The 21,280-nt window shown below is 42.8% G+C and overlaps 1 pseudogene; it reads left to right on the forward strand.

Moving 5' to 3' along the window:
- The first annotated feature begins 14,168 nt into the window (after window positions 1-14,168).
- Window positions 14,169-14,286, forward strand: LOC124621175 (annotated as a pseudogene).
- The last annotated feature ends 6,994 nt before the right edge of the window (window positions 14,287-21,280 follow it).

A 21,280-nucleotide genomic window follows, 5' to 3' on the forward strand; every position in this document is an offset into this window, starting at 1 on the left:
AGCTTGTAACCCTTCAACTCACACTAATTAGAAGACGAAATAGGATAATACCTCTTTTAAAAAATAACTTGTAAATGCACCCCTTTACAAACTGCCTCTACGTCTACAAGCTCCTTCAATTAAGAAATCTTGACCAGTAACAGATAGTAAAATATTTTAAAAATTTCAACAAATTAAGAAAGGAACAGTCACGGCTCTTCAAAGATTTAAACCTGGCCGGAGGCAGTTAATGAAATTTAAGGAATTTTAATAACCGGGGCGACGGCTGTCCACGGCCCTGCAAGACGTTAATCAAACAGCTTGTAACCCTTCAACTCACACTAATTAGAAGACGAAATAGGATAATACCTCTTTTAAAAAATAAAAATAGAAGAATAATATTGCGGTTACTATGGCAGAAGTCCGTAACTGTCTGCAGCGCGAAGTGATGAAGGAGGCGGCATGCTCGGAGAAAACGACGTCGCCAGCCGATGCCCGCAGGCGGCCGGTCAACAAGAGAACTAAGGCACCAGCAGGTTCTGTGTCCTGCACGTGTGTTATAAAGGCCGTAACACAGGAACAGACTACGAGACCGTGTAAATTGGGGTACCAGTAGCTCTTTTCACAATCTCTCGTAATCGGATGTTCAGTCAGGAAAGGATTCGCTTGGCAGGCCCCACCTCCGCATAAGTCAACAGTTCTCCACACAAGGAGTAATCCATCATTTATACAATTCCAAGTATTTTTAGCCTGTTAGATTTACTGCTGGGTATAAGAACCAACAATAACATTAGTAGAACCGTACCTCAGGCAATGCAGCCCCTTGATTTACCCAGCACCGGGCACACATTACCGAGGAAGGGAACAGAACCCAGGTACTATCAGTATCGCCTTCTCCTGACAGTCCGTCTAACGTGCTTAATCAGCTCCACTGGGGCCGCAGACAGCATGTAATCACGTAGTCCGAAGTCCAAAGCACCTAATGAATCAGAGCCTCCAAAACAACAGACTCTGTACATTAGTTCATAAAATCTGCATCCCCAAATGAGAGAAAAGTGATTTGCACATGAAAATGAAATAAATATTGGCGCTCAAGTAACACACAGGGCCAAGATAACTTACAATGCGCACTCGGGAACAACGTAGGAGATTCGCCGTGTCAACAGGCCTCGTACCAAATAATAGCGGCGAATGTTTCCAAACCCAGGCCCCAGAAAGCTCATCATTCCCAGCCGAGCCGAGCTCGACCTGTTGCCGTAAACCACACTGCCGCTGTCAGAAACTGTCCGGCCGCTAGAGACGGGAAGGCCGCGCCCCATAGCTGCAAAGCGCTCTCTGTGGCGAGGAATCTCTAGTTCTCTGGTGCGCACAGTGGGAGCGTTGTAGTCATGTGGTCATGTTTTTAGGGTTGGGTTGGGTTGGGTTGTCTGGGGGAAGAGACCAAACTGCAAGGTCATCGGTCTCATCGGGTTATGGAAGGACGGGGAAGGAAGTCGGCCGTGCCCTTTCAAAGGAACCATCCCGGCATTTGCCTGGGGCGATTTAGGGAAATCACGGAAAACCTAAATCAGGATGGCCGGACGCGGGATGGAACCGTCGTCCTCCCGAATGCGAGTCCAGTGTGCTAACCACTGCGCCACCTCGCTCGGTGGGAGCGTTGTAACAAGGAACTGGCCATAGCTCAGGCCGCATATACTTTATCTCTTCAGACTCTCCTTGCGACGTTGGCATATATACTTCAACTATCGTAGTCGGTATGGACCTGCTGTCGATTCTGACGAGAACAGTCCTGTCACTGAACTGTTCCCAGTCACTCTTGTTCTGCACTATCATCATATATATATCGAATCCTACTTCTATTATACCAGATTCTGCTGCTGTTTATAGTACGCTATACTCGCCTTATTAGAAATCTATGTCTTCTCCTTTTCACTTCACTGATTCCCACTATATCTAGAATGAGCCTCTGCGTTTTCATTTTATTTTTTCCCTACCACATTCAGACGTCTGACATTGCACGCCCCGGCTCATGGTCACTTCCCCCTTGGCAGGCTCCTCCCGCGGACCTGAATGGGGCCTCTTCCGGTATCTTTTGCCAATGGAGAGATCATCATGACACTTCTTCAATTACAGGCCGCATATCCTGTGGATACACTTCCTGTGTCTTCAGTGCAGTTGTTTTCGTTGCATTCTGCATTCTCATCCCGTTGATCATTGCTGATTCGTCGCCTTTCGGGACAGATTCCAACCCTAAGGGCAAGAGAGCGCCCTGAACTCTGCCCGCTGCTCCGCCCTCTTTCACAACGCCATTGGCGAAACGAGGGTGGCTTCTCAAACCGAAAGTCAACGGCCGCCATTACAGGTGATCTTCATTCGAAATTTAAGCAGTGACAAGATTCGCACCTGGGAGCGAGAACGTTTCGATTACCAGTCAAAGACGCATCCATAGAGCAAGGGATATATAGGAGTTAACACGAGTGGCGAAGAGCGGCTACAGTGGAATATGGTGGCCTGTTACGTAACCCTTAGTCTGTAGCATTCTGGCGTGTAGCTGCTATGTTCCACTGCCACTGTGTTCCTCTTTCTATCCGACACTGCCATTGTCTCCCCCGCCACAGCTATTGTCCACTGCCTTCCAGTCTTTATTACGTTTCCTGCTCTTTGGCAGTGTCAGTACCTTCTTTTCTCTCAGCACAAAAGAGTGCGAAAATAATAGCATACCAAAAATTCTTGGAAAATTTATAAAGGTGTTGAGGAATATACAATGAGACAGCCGGTACCCCACTCTTCTTTCAGCCAGACTATTTTAAATAAACCGCTGATTATCTTCTTTTCCCTGCTGCAGCAGGCCAAGCACCTCATATGAATTTTAGATAGTTTACTTATGTGAAATTGAAGTAACGCAAAATTTATTTTACGCCTTAAACCATATTTTATACGCAAAAAAAACTTGAAAACACTTTACAGTGCTTCATTACTGGAATATAGGTTTCTCAGATGATGAAGCAGACAATGTACAGCATATTTCTTCGTGGTTCGTCATCTTTTAAACTACAGTTTCACTTCAGAGCGGACATTACGTGCATATTTTACGTGTAGAAGATGGGTAACTATGAAACACTGTATCTCGGGCCGGCCGAAGTGGCCGTGCGGTTAAAGGCGCTGCAGTCTGTAACCGCAAGACCGCTACGGTCGCAGGCTCGAATCCTGCCTCGGGTATGGATGTTTGTGATGTCCTTAGGTTAGTTAGGTTTAACTAGTTCTAAGTTCTAGGGGACTAATGACCTCAGTAGTTGAGTCCCATAGTGCTCAGAGCCATTTGAACCAACTGTATCTCGGAACCGTATAATGGTATCAGGAAAATTTTCGAAGTTGTTTGTGGTCAGATCTAAGAAACAAATCATGTAAATTTTAGCCATTTGCTTTCCTCTCCTGTCTTGGCACCGTCGACTGGGTTTCTGTCCTCTGGTGACGGCGAAAATTTAGTGAAAATACACTTCTTTGGGGTTTTACTAGGAACCACCCACGAAATAATGGTTCCTCCGCAAGTCCCGCCAAGCCCACCGTAGATTACATCAATTTCAAAAAGAACCAAGAGATTTGTGGGTATAAATGGTCCCTGGCCGGAGGACTGTCCAAAACACAAGACCCTACCTTTTTATCACCAATAGGACCCGAGGAATAAACACCGGCAAATCCCGTTTTTATCAGAGGCGTTTAAGAACTATTAGGTATGCATGCTATCGCGTGCTCTCCGATTGTACCGCGCACAGAACCTACAGTCAGTTGCACAAGAAAGTGTAAGCCATAATTTTAAATGTAACGTCTGCAGCGACGTATCAGGTAGTGGTCTCGAATCTTTTAATCAATGCCCTTTCGCACAGTGTGTGGATAAACAGTGTGACAGTTGAACTTTTTTTTGTCGGTTGCCGTTTAAAATGATACGCGCCAAAGAAACTCGTATAGGCATGTGTATTCAAATACAGAGGTACGTTAACAGACTGAATACGGCTCTGTGGTCGGCAACGCCTATATAGGCCAACAAGTATCAGGCGCAGTTGCTAGATCGGTTACTGCTGATACAACGGCATATTATCAAGATTTAAGTGAGTTTGAAAGTGGTATTATAGTTGGTGCACGACCGATGTGATGCAGCATCGCCGATGTAGAGATGAAGTGGGGTTTTTCCCGTACGACCGTTTCACGAGTGTACCGTGAATACCGGGAATCCATTAAATCATCAAATCTCCAACATCGCTGCGGCAGGAGAAAAGATCCTGCACGAACAGGAATAACGAGAAGAGAATCTTTCAACGTGACAGAAGGGCAACCCTTCCACAAATGGCTGCAGGTTTCAGTTCTAGGCTTCAACAAGTGTCAACACCAACATTGGACTGTTGATGACTGGAAACCTGTTGCCTGGTCGGACAAGTCTCACTTCAAATTGTATCGATAGGATGGACGTGTACGGGTAAGGAGACAACCTCGTGAATCCATGGACCCTGCATATCACACGACTGTTCAAGCTGGTGGAGGCTCTGTAATGGTGTGGGACGTGTGCAATTGGAGTGATAAGGGACCCCTGATACGTCTAGGTACGACTCTCACAGGTGACACACTCGTAAGCATCCTGTCTCATCACCTGTATCCATTCATGTCGATTGTGCATTCCGACGAACTTGCGCAATACCAGCAGGACAATGCGACACCTCACACATCCATAATCGCTACAGAGTGGCTCCAGGAACACTCTTCTGATTTTAAACACTTCCGCTGACCGCCAAACTCCCCAGAAGTGAACATTATTCAGCGTATCTGGTGTGCCTCGCAACGTGGTGTTGAGAAGAGTTCTCCAACCCCTAGTACTCTTACGGATTTATGGACAGTCCTGCACGATTCATGGTTGCAGTTCCCTCCAGCACTATTTCAGACATTGGTCGAGTCCATTCCAGGTCGCATTGCGGCGCTTCCACGTGATCTTGGAGGCCTTACATGCTATTAGGCACGTGTACTAGTTTTTTTGGCTCTTCAGTGTATCTAAAGTGTCACGAGGCAGTGTTCCAAGTAAATAATCCTAAGGGTCTAAGCCTTTATAATGAACTGCTGCTAAAATTTCCATAAATTGATAGACATTCATTACGAAGTGGTTCAAAACACATTTAGAGGTTCGAAACGTGGATGATGTAGCGGAGAGAGGGCTAAGGTGCCAAGCGATTATCTATCACGGCAGCGATTGGATTAACTATTAGGTGATTGTGCAATTAGTAATAACTTGTATTTTCCAGTTATACACATATTTATAATACTGTCCTTTACTTCATACAGATAACGGCGTACACTTTTTTGTGGAGTTGACTGTACCACGGCTCTTCCCGGCACCAGGTCTTTGTACTTTTGTCATTTTGGCGGTAGTTCTTGAACCGCTGACTCATGAATGGTTGCGACTTGTACTGGCAGTAAGAAAGTGGTCAGATCCTCACTGAGGTTTTGCGAGTCATTATGTAAGATATTATCGTACAAGTAGAACAGATTGTTTTTTTTTGTGTAAGATTAGTTTGAGACTCGCATCACAGAATACCGTTTAATGGCAGCTGTACTTTTGGTTGATCAATTGCTTCAGAAGATGGAATTCAACGCATGTTCCGTGATATTACTACAGGAAAGTGCGGGACGGTCAGTGATGGCGAAAATTTAGGTCGGTTTGTCTTTCTCTGCTGTTTTACCAAGCATCAGTGTGTTTGAAGAAGCGCTTCAACAGTAATTTTAAGCTTCCTGAGGCATCTAAGCGCCGTATGAAATTATGGCGTCTTTCAAATGATAGTTCTGCCACATTTGGATATGATTAAAAATCCTTTCCTGGTTGAAGCATTAACGTCCTTTTTTTTTATAGGAGGGGATGTGTGGGTTTTAATCTTTTCTTCGGTGGACAGAGAGAGCATCGCCTGCCAATTTTGAAATAAGCTCTAGTCAACAAGCAGTGTATGTATGAGAGATTAAGACCGTGTTCAATACGTCGGTAACAGCAGTTTCGTGGCGCTTCCACCCTACACGAACACTAGAAACAATAAGTGAAGCCTCCGGTACGTGGAAATGAATTATTCTTGAACAGCGCTATAACACGTCGCGGTGAGCTTTTCCGAAGCCTTACTGGATAATTTTTTGTTTTGTGAGCTGTTGTTTCTGTGGAAAGAATCCTAACCCTATGTAAAACGTGTAAGCTTTATACAAGTACCAAAACATGCCTCTTTTTGCATTATCACCTGTAAGTTGACCAGAATGCTGGAAGAAAGAGAGTACATGTTTCATTACTATTTGTGCTAAAGTAAACATTTGTAACGTATTTAAGTCGAATGTCAAAAGTAATGCAAAAGCAGTGTATGCACGGAATCCATTTCTGTCTTTTTCGTCCTGCTAATACAGTTTATTGTACACTGGACATTTTGCATCTTCACCGTCGTCATTTTCGTTAACAACATCTAAGTCGTTAAATTTGAATCTAATGTTCTTCAGCATCTGAACCTTCAGAGGAAGAAACTTTTCTGTACCCCATTCAGTTTTAACAACCAGTCTTCTTACGTGCAGCTGATTCCTCCTTGTCTTGCATCTTCTGCTGCAACTCTACGATTTATTTCTCTGAAGGTGAGCCCGTGGTAAAGGTCGCACTGCCTTGTCGGGTGGAAATCCTTAGTTCTACGGCAGTCACAGTGTAGTGTTCTGCGATCGGCAGGGTAGAACTAACAATCAAGTTTTGCACATTCTTTATTATAACTAAAACGCCTTCTTGGCGTACAAGACAGTGAAAAGGTCGCTAGAGCTGGCGTAGGTATTGGCCGGAGCTGTCCTCTCTGTAGGTACACACTGCCGGTCTGACTCTGCTGGTCTGCTTATAACGCCGATTCTGTGGAGTACTTCCTGTAGTTCCAATTGGTGGGTCTCTGTCACATGGCATATCACGAAGTTGTTCCGTGTTTATGCGGAGAGTCTGTTGTTGCTTATATCCATTGGCGAAATTTTGATCCGAGCTCTCGGAGGGAGTTTGGCAGCCCACCTTGCTTGACTGTTGTGTTGGCCCTCTAACAGAAAAGGGGTCGCAGATTTCCTGAGGTGATATGTATTGGTTATCAACTTCAAGAGCAGACTCTGGTTGCATAAATTGTGCACCGAAAATATTTTCATCCAAGGGGAGAATTCCCATGGATCTGAACGCTTTGATGGCCATTGCCATATTTGCAGCACTTGTGCAAGCACGACCCATTAATGTTCCTATTTGCACCCAGTTTTTAAGCGCATTGTACCTTTATTTCCACGTTCTTGGGTGTAGCAAGACTTTTAATGGCCACATAAAAGATACGCCCAATGGTTGCATTTTATCAGAGCAGTGAGGAAGCAGAAAAACTGGGGAAACTCCATTATCTCGGCCAAACTGAATACCGTCGATGAAGCGGATGTGTGTCATGTGGCTATTCAAAATCAGGGGCAATGGATCGTCCTTCGGTGTTTTGACAACGTTGATGAACAAGTGGAGCAATTTTATGAACAAAGCCAGCTGTTAATTAACTTTTCATAACTGGGATTCACAGTCAAGTGAAATTTCTTGAAATACACCATGTTTACGCCAGTGATTGTTAAACTTTTTATTTCCAGTACTGCAATTTCGGCCTTAGGCCATTATCAAGTACAGATGTTTTGGCTTTAAGTCATGTCTACTTTATACAAGCTGACACATTCATATGTCCTTGTCATTTGCTGTTATATACAACGACATTTAAATGTGTCAACTTGTATAAAGTAGACATGGCTTCAAGCCAAATCATCTGCACTTGATAATGGCCTAAGGCCGAAATTGCAGTAGTGGAAATCGAAAGATTAAGTCACTGGCGTAAACATGATGTCTTTCAAGAAAGCCAGTTATATTCACCCAGAAGGATATGTTGCTGCAATTGTACCTGCAGGATTCAGCATTGCTCTTACAGTGTGTCTTTAGAGAGCAGCGGCGGTGTTCTAAAGGAGAGACCACAATGGCGTCTCATGAGCAGCCGCCACCATTTCTTACCTGAGAGTCCATGTCAATACTTAAAAGGATACTCAATATGTTTGTAATGGCTAGCTGAAAGCCCGTGCATCGACCACAATAAATTTTCTCCATTGCCATAAGAGGAACTGAGCTTCTATTTTGGGAGGTAAAATAGTTTTACGACCTACTGCAACATTCGAAACATAATGCTGATTCACTGCTTTGCGTCTTCAGAGTCTTTAAATACGTCTGCTGTGTAGTTCTTGGAATTCACGTACAGCTTGTACAACAGGCTAATGTTCGTCTTCGAGAGCTTTGATCGCACTAAGCTTCGAATTTTTATCGCAGTTTCGTCATTTCGTCATCTGAAAATAGGAAGAGCAATTACCTTAGGATATTTACCCAAATATGACCCCGGGTCCATAATTAGGTCCAACGTGGGGGTCTTATTAAGAGAGCGGCCAGCACGGCAAATGGCACGTGATTTCCAAAGCTGCAGCTGATATGGAATATAGACAGTTTATTGAACAAAGGCAAGATAAAGCTAACAATGCGAAAGTTCGGCTACAAAAACGTAATTTTCTAGTACTTATACTTCACAGCGAAACACATTCTGTAACTACAACGTACATTTGTTCAGAAAAGAAAACGCAAAAGTGAGGACTATCATAGAGAAAGCTTCTTCTTTCAAGCACTCTACGTGACTTACCGGCGCCCTCTGAAGAAGTTCATGCGAGTACCACATGAGTGCGCCGTTTGCTGGAGAGTTAGATAGGGTGGTCATATTTCGATATGCGGCTGTATATAGACATTAAAAGAAATTTTGTCAACAGTTTCATTTAACCACACAATTATTTCGAAGTTTACTTTCGCTGATATGAAATGAAATGATCGTATCGCATTGTTGGCCGGGATTCCCCATGCGGGGAAGTTCGACGACTTGCGAGTCAATGATGACGAAATGATTATGAAGAACACGCAACACCCAGTCATCACGAGGCAGAGTAAATCCTCGACCCCGCCGTAAATCGTACCCGGGACCCCGTGCGCGGTAAGCGAGAACGCTACCGCAAGACCACGAGCTGCGGACAAGTTATTACCTTTTGGAAAACATATCTGTTTATTCTTCTTCTGACTTTTTTATTTTTTGATAGATTATTAGATATATTATATTGAGGCCTCACCAAAACTAAATAAAATATGTCCTGGTACGAGTGCAGTTATTACTAACGGTTCATTTACAATGATGAAAAGTATCGGACACCCCTGTGTAATACGGAACGCTAGGTATAGCGACAGCTGGATTCGTCAGTATAAAAGGAGGCAAGAAGTACTGTGTTGCTAGTACAGTACCAATAACAGCAGAATTGTTAGGGCAGGAGAGCCCAGAGCCTCCGCACGTGGACAACTCGTTGGATTCCACCTATGTATGAAATCAATCAGAAACACTTCAACCCTTCTAAAGCTGCCCAAGTCAACTGTAGGTAATGTGACTGTGAACTGGAAACACTTAAAAACAATGACAGAAAAAAACTAAGACGAGGAAGACCGCATGTACTGATGGACAAGGACCGTCGAGTTTCAGAAAGAGCCACTGTAAAATACCACACGAAATCAGCAGAAGGGAACACTCGTGAGTTCCAAAGTGCTACCACTATTTTATTTAGCATATTAACAGTGTGTAGGGAACTAAAAAGACTATGGCGAGGATCTTCTCGAGAACAGCACATTTCTTTAGTGAATGCTAACAGACGCTTGAATGGTGTAAAGACCAATTCCATTGTACATCGGATAACTGGAAACGAGTGATTTGGGGTCGTGGAAGTGTTTGGCGAATGCCTGGAGCACTTTACCTGCCTGATGTTATAAACGGTCGAGGTAGTGTTACGTTATGGTCTTTGTAGTTAGAACATGAACCCTTATTGTGCTTAATAGGATGATAAATGCAGAAGGACAGGAACCCATTTTACAGTAATGTGTACTACGCTTAATAGACGAACAGTTCGGAGAGTATGAAGATATCACCATGTCAATCCATCCTGTCACAAAGCATCTGTCACGCAATATTTTGAGAACAATAACTTTCCTCAGATGTACTGGTCTGCCTAAGGTCCCGTTCTGAGCCCAGTGGAACACCCCTGGGAAGACTTACGTCTTCTTCATCCCAGAGAGCAGTGTCCAATATCAATACCATCCCTCGGTCGGCTCTTGAGGAAGAGTGGGCTGCCGTTGCTTCAAAGACATTGAGACACCTCAATGAAATCGTGTCTATGAGAGATGGAACAGTCGTAAAGGCGAAGGGTGGCCCTATCCCACATTAATGTTGATCAACTTTTGGAGAGGAAGTGAATTTTTCTGACTTTTAGACGGCAGTGACACGCATCATTGTTTCGTGATTCTTCCACAATAACGTCAAATACTTCATTCGTCACAAAGATCTGTCGAAAGACTGACTTAAAAAAAGAAAATATATTTTGTCTTGATATCACTTCGTAACTTCACTATAAAAAAGGGATACAAAATGGTATTTCGTAACCCGCACTTGGGTTGATACGAGTGACAAAGAGCAGCTACGGTGGAATATGGTGGCTTATTGCCTAGCCCCTAGACTGAAGCACTCTAAGCATGCAAGCTATCTAACTCACTGTCATCTTTGTTAATGAGGTAATTAATGCTTGCTAGCTGTGATTTCACACTGTCATCTTTGTTAATGAGGTAATTAATGCCCTACTAGCTGTGATGTTCACACTCTATTTTAGACGCTCTTACTACTATGAGTACGTAAGCTGTCAGTAATTTCGCTGATATGGCATTTGGCATTAGGTCCTACGTGGTGGGCACTGACAACAGGATGTGGGCTTTGCATATTACATGCTTCATAAGACTGAAGGGGTTCTCAATAAAGTTTCGCTTCCAAGAATAATGAAAGGTATTATCGTGGCTGGCTTGATGTCCGTTTGGCATCATACCAATATGAAAAGGTCACTTTTAAAACTGAGTGCTGCGAGAGCTACTGAGATCGGTTAGTTCACTGTTAACTTCTGGTTCCTAACGAATAACATGACCTTTGACCTGCGCCCCTTCCTGGACACATCTAAAGTATTAAAAGGTATCTCATTTTCTGAAGCAAATTTCTTACCTCGTCCCAGATTAAGTGTCCTTGAAAGCAAAGCATCGCTCCTCATTCTGGCCCAGACGAGGCAATCGAGCCAGACTGATCGCCGTGGCATGCGCTGCCAGTAGTGTCATTTGGGTGCAGTACCTGGATAAACTGAAAGAACCACAGGTTGTACAGAGTTTCAGGGAGAGCATAAGGGAACAATTGACAGGAATGGGGGAAAGAAATACAGTAGTAGAAGAATGGGTAGCTTTGAGGGATTAAGTAGTGAAGGCAGCAGAGGATCAAGTGGGTAAAAAGACGAGGGCTAGTAGAAATCCTTGGGTAACAGAAGAAATATTGAATTTAATTGATGAAACGAGAAAATATAAAAATGCAGTAAATGAAGAAGGCAAAAAGGAATACAAACGTCTCAAAAATGAGATTGATAGGAAGTGCAAAATGGCTAAGCAGGGATGGTTGGAGGACAAATGTAACGATGTAGAGGCTTATCTCACTAGGGGTAAGATAGATACTGCCTACAGGAAAATTAAAGACACCTTTGGAGATAAGAGAACCACTTGTATGAACATCAAGAGCTGAGATGGAAACCCAGTTCTAAGCAAATAAGGGAAAGCAGAAACGTGGAGGGAGTATATAGAGGGTCTATACAAGGGCGATGTACTTGAGGACAATATTATGGAAATGGAAGAGGATGTAGATGAAAATGAAATGGGAGATACGATACTGCGTGAAGAGTTTGACAGAGCACTGAAAGACCTGAGTCGAAACAAGGCCCCCGGAGTAGACAACATTCCATTAGAACTACTGACGGCCTTGGGAGAGCCAGTCCCGACAAAATTCTACCATCTGGTGAGCAAGATGTATGAAACAAGCGAAATACCCTCATACTTCAAGAAGAATATAATAATTCCAATCCCAAAGAAAGCATGTGTTGACAGATGTGAAAATTACCGAACTATCAGTTTAATAAGTCACAGCTGCAAAATACTAACGCGAATTATTTACAGACTAATGGAACAACTGGTAGAAGCCGACCTCGGGGAAGATCAGTTTGGATTCCGTAGAAATGTTGGAACACGTGAGGCAATACTGACCTTACGACTTATCTTAGAAGAAAGATTAAGGAAAGGCAAATCTACGTTTCTAGCATTTGTAGACTTAGAGAAAGCTTTTGACAATGTTGACTGGAATACTCTCTTTCAAATTTTGAAGGTGGCAGGGGTAAAATACAGGAAGCGGAAAGCTATTTACAATTTGTACAGAAACCAGATGGCAGTTATAAGAGTCGAGGGACTTGAAAGGGAAGCAGTTCTTGGGAAGGGAGTAAGACAGGTTTGTAGCCCCTCCCCGATGTTATTGGACTGTATATTGAGCAAGCAGTAAAGGAAACAAAAGAAAAATTCGGAGTAGGTATTAAAATCCATGGAGAAGAAATAAAAACTTTCAGGTTAGCCGATGGCATTGTAATTCTGTCAGAGACAGCAAAGGACTTGGAAGAGGAGTTGAACGGAATGAATAGCGTCTTGAACGGAGGATATATGATGAACATTAACAAAAGCAAAACGAGGATAATGGAATGTAGTCGAATTAAGTCGGGTGATGCTGAGGGAATTAGATTAGGAAATGAGACACTTAAAGTAGTAAAGGAGTTTTGCTATTTGGGGAGTAAAATTACTGATGATGGTCGAAGTAGAGAGGATATAAAATGTAGACTGGCAATGGAAAGGAAAGCGTTTCTGAAGAAGAGAAATTTGTTAACATCGAGTACAGATTTAAGTGTCAGGAAGTCGTTTCTGAAAGTATTTGTATGGAGTGTAGCCATGTATGGAAATGAAACATGGATAATAAATAGTTTGGTCAAGAAGATAATAGAAGCTTTCGAAATGTGGTGCTACAGAAGAATGCTGAAGATTAGATGGGTAGATCACATAACTAATGAGGAAGTATTGAATAGGATTGGGGAGAAGAGAAGTTTGTGGCACAACTTGACCAGAAGAAGGGATCGGTTGGTAGGACATGTTCTGAGGCATCAAGGGATCACCAATTTAGTATTGGGGGCAGCATGGAGGGTAAAAATCGTAGAGGGAGACCAAGAGATGAATACACTAAGCAGATTCAGAAGGATGTAGGTTGCAGTAGGTACTGGGAGATGAAGAAGCTTGCACAGGATAGAGTAGCATGGAGAGCTGCATCAAACCTGTCTCAGGACTGAAGACCACAACAACAACAACGGAGGTGCGTGGGAGAGGGGAGGGGGTCAGCACACCACCATTCCCCCCCCCACCCCCCCACCCCCCCTCCCACGTTGAAGTCTTTATAGTCGAGGGAGCCGTTACGTCTCGCAAGAGTAGCCCTTCAATTGTCAGACTTTCCGTCAATCAAAAAAACGCCAGTGGTAACGGGTGGGAACGAAATCTGGGTCCACTGCACACAAACCAGACACGCTGAACTCTGAACTACGGAGGCAGGCCTTGAATTTAGATCATGTACTAATTTTTAAAATCACCAGTCCTTTTTTGGTGCCTCAAAATACACTAAAGAACCACGCTGATAATCCTCAAATCCTCTCTATATTCGCAGTTAATGACACCCATTGAAGGCCCCAGATCGTCCAACAATCTGAGTTACCAAAACGTTAAAACGATCATCCGGTCATCCAGTCCTTATTTCTTATAGGGAAAATAACTGACAGAATTTTTAAATTTAAAATGTTTTTAAAATCTAAACATTAAGAAGTATATGTTAAAAATTTAACGTGTTGAGTACTAACGTTACAAACTGTAAATATATGTTGAGGCAACGTATCTCATTGGGCACAAATTACAGGATATTCATCCAATATTTGAAAATGTCAGTCCTTAACGACTTAAAATAAATTTTACACATAATATCAAACGTATTTGAAACTGCTTCTTACTGCCTCCCCTCCCCCTTCTCCACAATATAACCAAAGAAAAAACAGGGATACCGCTTACTACTTCATGAAATTTTCATTTATTTCTTCTTTACTACTAACTCTACTCTCGACAGGTTTTGCAGATAGTATTTACATTTGCCAACAGCCTTGCCGCAGTGGTAATACCGGTTTCCGTCAGATCACCGAAGTTAAGCGCTGTTGGGCTGGACTAGCACTTGGATGCGTGACCATCCGATCTGCCGAGCGCTGTTGGCAAGCCGGCTGCACTCAGCCCTTGTGAGGCAAACTGAGGAGCTACTTGATGGAGAAGTAGCGGCTCCGGTCTCGTAAACTGACATACGTCCGGGAGAGCGGTGTGCTGACCACATGCCCCTCCATATCCGCATCAAGCTACAACTGTGGGCTGAGGATGACACGGCGGCCTGACGGTACCGTTGGGCTTCCCAAGGCCTGTTCAGAAAGAGTTAAGCTTCAGTTTTCACATTTGCCATTGAATCTATCTACAAAATTATTTCGTTGTATGATGCGCGTTTCACGAGATATGACGTCATAAACATCGAGAAAGTTGAGAAACCAGCACTTCGTGAAGAATCTCTGGAGGGTGGGTGGAGGGTTACTGGTACTAAATACTAAACAACTGTGACGTTACAAACTGTGTATGTATGTGGAGGGAACGTAACTTTTTGGGCACGAATTACCGTGAGTATATTCATCCACTATATGACAAAGACAGTTCTTAGCGACTTACAGTAAATTTCACACATAATATCAAACCTATTTGAAGCTGCTTCTCACTGCCTCCCCTCCCCATTCCTCACAAAATAACCAAAGAAAAAAAAAACTTTCATCACCGGACGTCACATCACTAATACCAAGGATGAGATCATGGGATGATCTCGTGGTATAGGAGTGATCGAAGCAACAGGAACAGAGCCACAGAGTTGGAATTCACTGCTGGATCAGAGGCTTCCTTCTACATCTACATCTACATTGATACTCCGCAAGCCACCCAACGGTGTGTGGCGGAGGGCACTTTACGTGCCACTGTCATTACCTCCCTTTCCTGTTCCAGTCGCGTATGGTTCGCGGGAAGAACGACTGTCTGAAAGCCTCCGTGCGCGCTCTAATCTCTCTAATTTTACATTCGTGATCTCCTCGGGAGGTATAAGTAGGGGGAAGCAATATATTCGATACCTCATCCAGAAACGCACCCTCTCGAAACCTGGCAAGCAAGTTACACCGCGATGCAGAGCGCCTCTCTTGCAGAGTCTGCCACTTGAGTTTATTAAACATCTCCGTAACGCTATCACGGTTACCAAATAACCCGGTAACGAAACGCGCCGCTCTTCTTTGGATCTTCTCAATCTCTTCCGTCAACCCGACCTGGTACGGATCCCACACTGATGAGCAATACTCAAGTATAGGTCGAACGAGTGTTTTGTAAGCCACCTCCTTTGTTGATGGACTACATTTTCTAAGCACTCTCCCAATGAATCTCAACCTGGTACCCGCCTTACCAACAATTAATTTTATATGATCATTCCACTTCAAATCGTTCCGCACGCATACTCCCAGATATTTTACAGAAGTAACTGCTACCAGTGTTTGTTCCGCTATCATATAATCATACAATAAAGGATCCTTCTTTCTATGTATTCGCAATACATTACATTTGTCTATGTTAAGGGTCAGTTGCCACTCCCTGCACCAAGTGCCTATCCGCTGCAGATCTTCCTGCATTTCGCTACAATTTTCTAATGCTGCAACTTCTCTGTATACTACAGCATCATCCGCGAAAAGCCGCATGGAACTTCCGACACTATCTACTAAGTCATTTATATATATTGTGAAAAGCAATGGTCCCATAACACTCCCCTGTGGCACGCCAGAGGTTACTTTAACGTCTGTAGACGTCTTTCCATTGATAACAACATGCTGTGTTCTGTTTGCTAAAAACTCTTCAATCCAGCCACACAGCTGGTCTGATATTCCGTAGGCTCTTACTTTGTTTATCAGGCGACAGTGCGGAACTGTATCGAACGCCTTCCGGAAGTCAAGAAAAATAGCATCTACCTGGGAGCCTGTATCTAATATTTTCTGGGTCTCATGAACAAATAAGGCGAGTTGGGTCTCACACGATCGCTGTTTCCGGAATCCATGTTGATTCCTACATAGTAGATTCTGGGTTTCCAGAAATGACATGATACGCGAGCAAAAAACATGTTCTAAAATTCTACAAGAGATCGACGTAAGAGATATAGGTCTATAGTTTTGCGCATCTGCTCGACGACCCTTCTTGAAGACTGGGACTATCTGTGCTCTTTTCCAATCATTTGGAACCCTCCGTTCCTCTAGAGACTTGCGGTACACGGCTGTTAGAAGAGGGGCAAGTTCTTTCGCGTACTCTGTGTAGAATCGAATTGGTATCCCGTCAGGTCCAGTGGACTTTCCTCTATTGAGTGATTCCAGTTGCTTTTTATTCCTTGGACACTTATTTCGATGTCAGCCATTTTTTCGTTTGTGCGAGGATTTAGAGAAGGAACTGCAGTGCGGTCTTCCTCTGTGAAACAGCTTTGGAAAAAGGTATTTAGTATTTCAGCTTTACGCGTGTCATCCTCTGTTTCAATGCCATCATCATCCCGTAGTGCCTGCATGTGCTGTTTCGAGCCACTTACTGATTTAACGTAAGACCAGAACTTCCTAGGATTTTCTGTCAAGTCGGTACATAGAATTTTACTTTCGAATTCAATGAACGCTTCACGCATAGCCCTCCTTACGCTAACTTTGACATCGTTTAGCTTCTGTTTGTCTGAGAGGTTTTGGCTGCGTTTAAACTTGGAGTGGAGCTCTCTTTGCTTTCGCAGTAGTTTCCTAACTTTGTTGTTGTACCACGGTGGGTTTTTCCCGTCCCTCACAGTTTTACTCGGCACGTACCTGTCTAAAACGCATTTTACGATTGCCTTGAACTTTTTCCATAAACACTCAACATTGTCAGTGTCGGAACAGAAATTTTCGTTTTGATCTGTTAGGTAGTCTGAAATCTGCCTTCTATTACTCTTGCTAAACAGATAAACCTTCCTCCCTTTTTTTATATTCCTATTAACTTCCATATTCAGGGATGCTGCAACGGCCTTATGATCACTGATTCCCTGTTCTGTAAATACAGAGTCGAAAAGTTCGGGTCTGTTTGTTATCAGTAGGTCCAAGATGTTATCTCCACGAGTCGGTTCTCTGTTTAATTGCTCGAGGTAATTTTCAGATAGTGCACTCAGTATAATGTCACTCGATGCTCTGTCCCTACCACCGGTCCTAAACATCTGAGTGTCCCAGTCTATATCTGGTAAATTGAAATCTCCACCTAAGACTATAACATGCTGAGAAAATTTATGTGAAATGTATTCCAAATTTTCATTCAGTTGTTCTGCCACTAATGCTGCTGAGTCGGGAGGTCGGTAAAAGGAGCCAATAATTAACCTAGCTCGGTTGTTGAGTGTAACCTCCACCCATAATAATTCACAGGAACTATCCACTTCTACTTCACTACAGGATAAACTACTACTAACAGCGACGAACACTCCACCACCGGTTGCATGCAATCTATCCTTTCTAAACACTGTCTGTACCTTTGTAAAAATTTCGGCAGAATTTATCTCTGGCTTAAGCCAGCTTTCTGTACCTATAACGATTTCAGCTTCGGTGCTTTCTATCAGCGCTTGAAGTTCCGGTACTTTACCAACGCAGCTTCGACAGTTGACAATTACAATACCGATTGCTGCTTGGTCCCCGCATGTCCTGACTTTGCCCCGCACCCGTTGAGGCTGTTGCCCTTTCTGTACATGCCCAAGGCCATCTAACCTAAAAAACCGCCCAGCCCACGCCACACAACCCCTGCTACCCGTGTAGCCGCTTGTTGCGTGTAGTGGACTCCTGACCTATCCAGCGGAACCCGAAACCCCACCACCCTATGGCGCAAGTCGAGGAATCTGCAGCCCACATGGTCGCAGAACCGTCTCAGCCTCTGATTCAGACCCTCCACTCGGCTCTGTACCAAAGGTCCGCAGTCAGTCCTGTCGACGATGCTGCAGATGGTGAGCTCTGCTTTCATCCCGCTAGCGAGACTGGCAGTCTTCACCAAATCAGATAGCCGCCGGAAGCCAGAGAGGATTTCCTCCGATCCTTAACTTTGACTAGAGCGCTGCTAGGCCCCTGGAGTGTTGCGACGGCTTCTGAGTGTTGCATACTGTATAAGACGGTTTACCAGACTACTGAGGGTAAACTCGGCTTGTAATTACAGGCTGGAGTGGAAACATGTTGGACAACGTGTTCCGACCAGGTCTCTCCTTTCCCTCCGTATTCGACTGTATGTGCTAAATGTTTTTGTTCATTTTCAACAAACGCTATCCACGCGTCGCCAGGTTCAGCAAGAGAATATGTCCTGCTGGACAGTCTGCACGTTTATTTTAATGACTTTGGAAAAAGTAGCACCGAGGGCGGAAAGAAAGGAACAATATTTATCCTGCAGGTATTGAAATGGTAATAAGATAAATAACTGAAAATGTTAAGTCTTGATGGGTTCCTTATATCCTGTTGAGGCATCGGATATGACACACTCTTCACTCCATCGTTCAATGAACTGGAGACCACTCTGAGCCTAGTTGCAAATGAACTGGAATCTATGAAAGTGTTATCAGAGGACCCATTAGAAAAGATTTATTGTTAAATGTTTCCGTCTATGCAACACGATGTACAAGAGATTTTCTGATGATTACTACTATGTTTTCAAGTGGTGCATATGTGCTATATCACCTATTGGTAAAGTAAAATTATTCTCTAGTTTCATTGTTTTAGTTTCAAAATTGTCTTTAACATAGAAAAGTGTTACACTGACAAGAGAGTACTGCAGTACATTCAAATGTGTTTGAATATGTCCTGACTATTGTAGATATATTTTGTCTCCCGCCAGTGCAAAGTGAAGGAATAGCTTACAGTTATTATCTCAGATTTGTAATTGATGCAACTGTAATCAGAAAGGTTGCTGGTTGCAACTAGTCCGGTTCAGAATATTGACTGCAGAAATGCAAACGCTTATAGGATATTACAAAGAATAAAATTTCAATACCACAGTGGTGATTAACAGCGTCTAACAATTTAAACATATCTTTTCCTTCCAGTTGACTTCCTTTCTTAGATTTTATTGATGTAGAGAGAGATTGTCGGGTAAATTACAACAGTTTCTATTGTTTAATTGAATTTATGTTCTGTTTAGTATTGCTTGATAATACTGTGCATTGCGTAACAATTTTTATAAAGTCCCCTAAGGAAAGTAAAATATGCAGATAGCTCTTTTTACTTAATCTCATAACATTATCTATGAGGTATCAGGTTTGAAAGAAACGGCGTACCTAAGGAAAGAAATATCCGGTCCAAAGTACACTGGCATAATCAGTTGTTTTAAGCGACAGTTTTGTAGTATAAATGGAGAACAAACGAGTTGTCGAAAATGATTCACATCAGTGAAGGAGCATTACATTTTAAGTTGTAAATTGTTGGAGACTGCTCCATGTATTTGATGCCATAACATAATCTGGGTTTCCAGCATATGGTTTCTAATTTCAATATTTTTACCATTATTCATATATTTTACTGGTCGCACTTTTGAAACTCTTCCAATCTTGCTCACAGTTGATCTACCAATCTTAGAATTTTATAATGCTTCTAAACTTTTTGTTTACTTACCGCCTTTCACAACTGCAGAAAGGTATAGGCTGCAGCTTCCGAAGCAAAGTGGTTCTCATTGATAAGCAGTCAACTTCCGGTGTTCACACTGAAAATCTTCATCTGCATACAAAGTCTAAATAGAAATTTAGATCCTATTGGCAGGCAAGTACGTAAACAGAAGCCATGGCGTTGATTCGTCATTAATCGATTGCGGCCCTGCTGATAAAGGAGTGAGTCCTACTATCCATTTTTTTACAGGTGTATGTGCTGATCACATGAAGGATTCAATCAACACTTAGTTTAGTGCGCCATCTGCCGTTGCTGGCATCATTCGTGATTTGCTTGCCCATGAGAGCGGAGTTTGTTGAGAAAGTATTGTGGGTATACAGATTTTGAGTGATTGGCCCCTCTGCGAGATGAGCCATCGCCCTGACGGAGATCAAATATTTGCCGACGTCGCCTTCTGCTTCGCAGCGCATTATCTGTCTTATGGGCCCACCCGATATCACTTGTCAATCTCCTTAACCCGTCGACGTAGAAAGACGTTACATGGATGCAGCGGATGAATACCTTCCAGCGTCACATAACATTTTTATGTGTGTGGTATCTTTCTAATATTCGCACACATAGTGACAATCACTAGATAATATAGCGTACATTCAAGAATGGATTTCGAAATCAACGCTCATGCGAAACGCAGCCCATGACTTTCACACACGATATTCTTAGTGCCACTGATAGCAATAACGAAGTTGATTCCTTTTAATAGACGTTGCAAGAGCTTATAATCTGGCTTTCATTTGTTGGCTCATGCTTTATTTAAGACATTGTTATTTATGTGTGCACGTTCAACAATTCATAATTTAAGGGATTCTCACGATATTCACCGACGCCTTCTAATGAAAATCGAAGGATTTAATATTTTAATTTTCTCTGATTTAATTTGGTTACATGAAAATTTTTTAGAGATATTGATTTTTTTGAAAGAAGAACCTTTATATTTATTGTATGTCCCTTTTTAAAGAAAATGTAGCCATTGTACTATTCCAAATTATAGCGGTATTTTCGAAAATGAGTCTTACAAGGTAAATTCAATGGAATTTGAACTGTAAATGTCATAATTGTTATCTATTTTCAGAACTGGCCGTACAACCTTTATAAGTTTTTAGAATCACACGGAACAGATTCCTGTCTCAAAATTTCTTGAAATGAACAGCTTACATTTCTATCTTCATTAAATAACAGATACAGTATTGAACGGTTTATGGTCCAATTTTGTAATCGTGGAACCCTGATCATTGCAAATGTGAAAATCAAACAATCACGCAGATTAAGAATACTAGAAAAGCTATGCAATAATTGGTTTCTCGCCGCATATATTTTCTTGCTAGAAGATGCCACACACTACGGCATAGCGTGTAAACTGAGGTGAAAAAAAAAGTTATTGAATAGCGATATGCGCATGTACAAATGGTCGTAGTATCGCGTACACAAGGTATAAAAGAGCAGTGTATTGAAGGAGCTGTCGTAT

This window comes from Schistocerca americana, chromosome 6 (genome assembly GCF_021461395.2).
Source record: "Schistocerca americana isolate TAMUIC-IGC-003095 chromosome 6, iqSchAmer2.1, whole genome shotgun sequence".
Classification (NCBI taxonomy): Eukaryota; Metazoa; Arthropoda; class Insecta; order Orthoptera; family Acrididae; genus Schistocerca; species Schistocerca americana.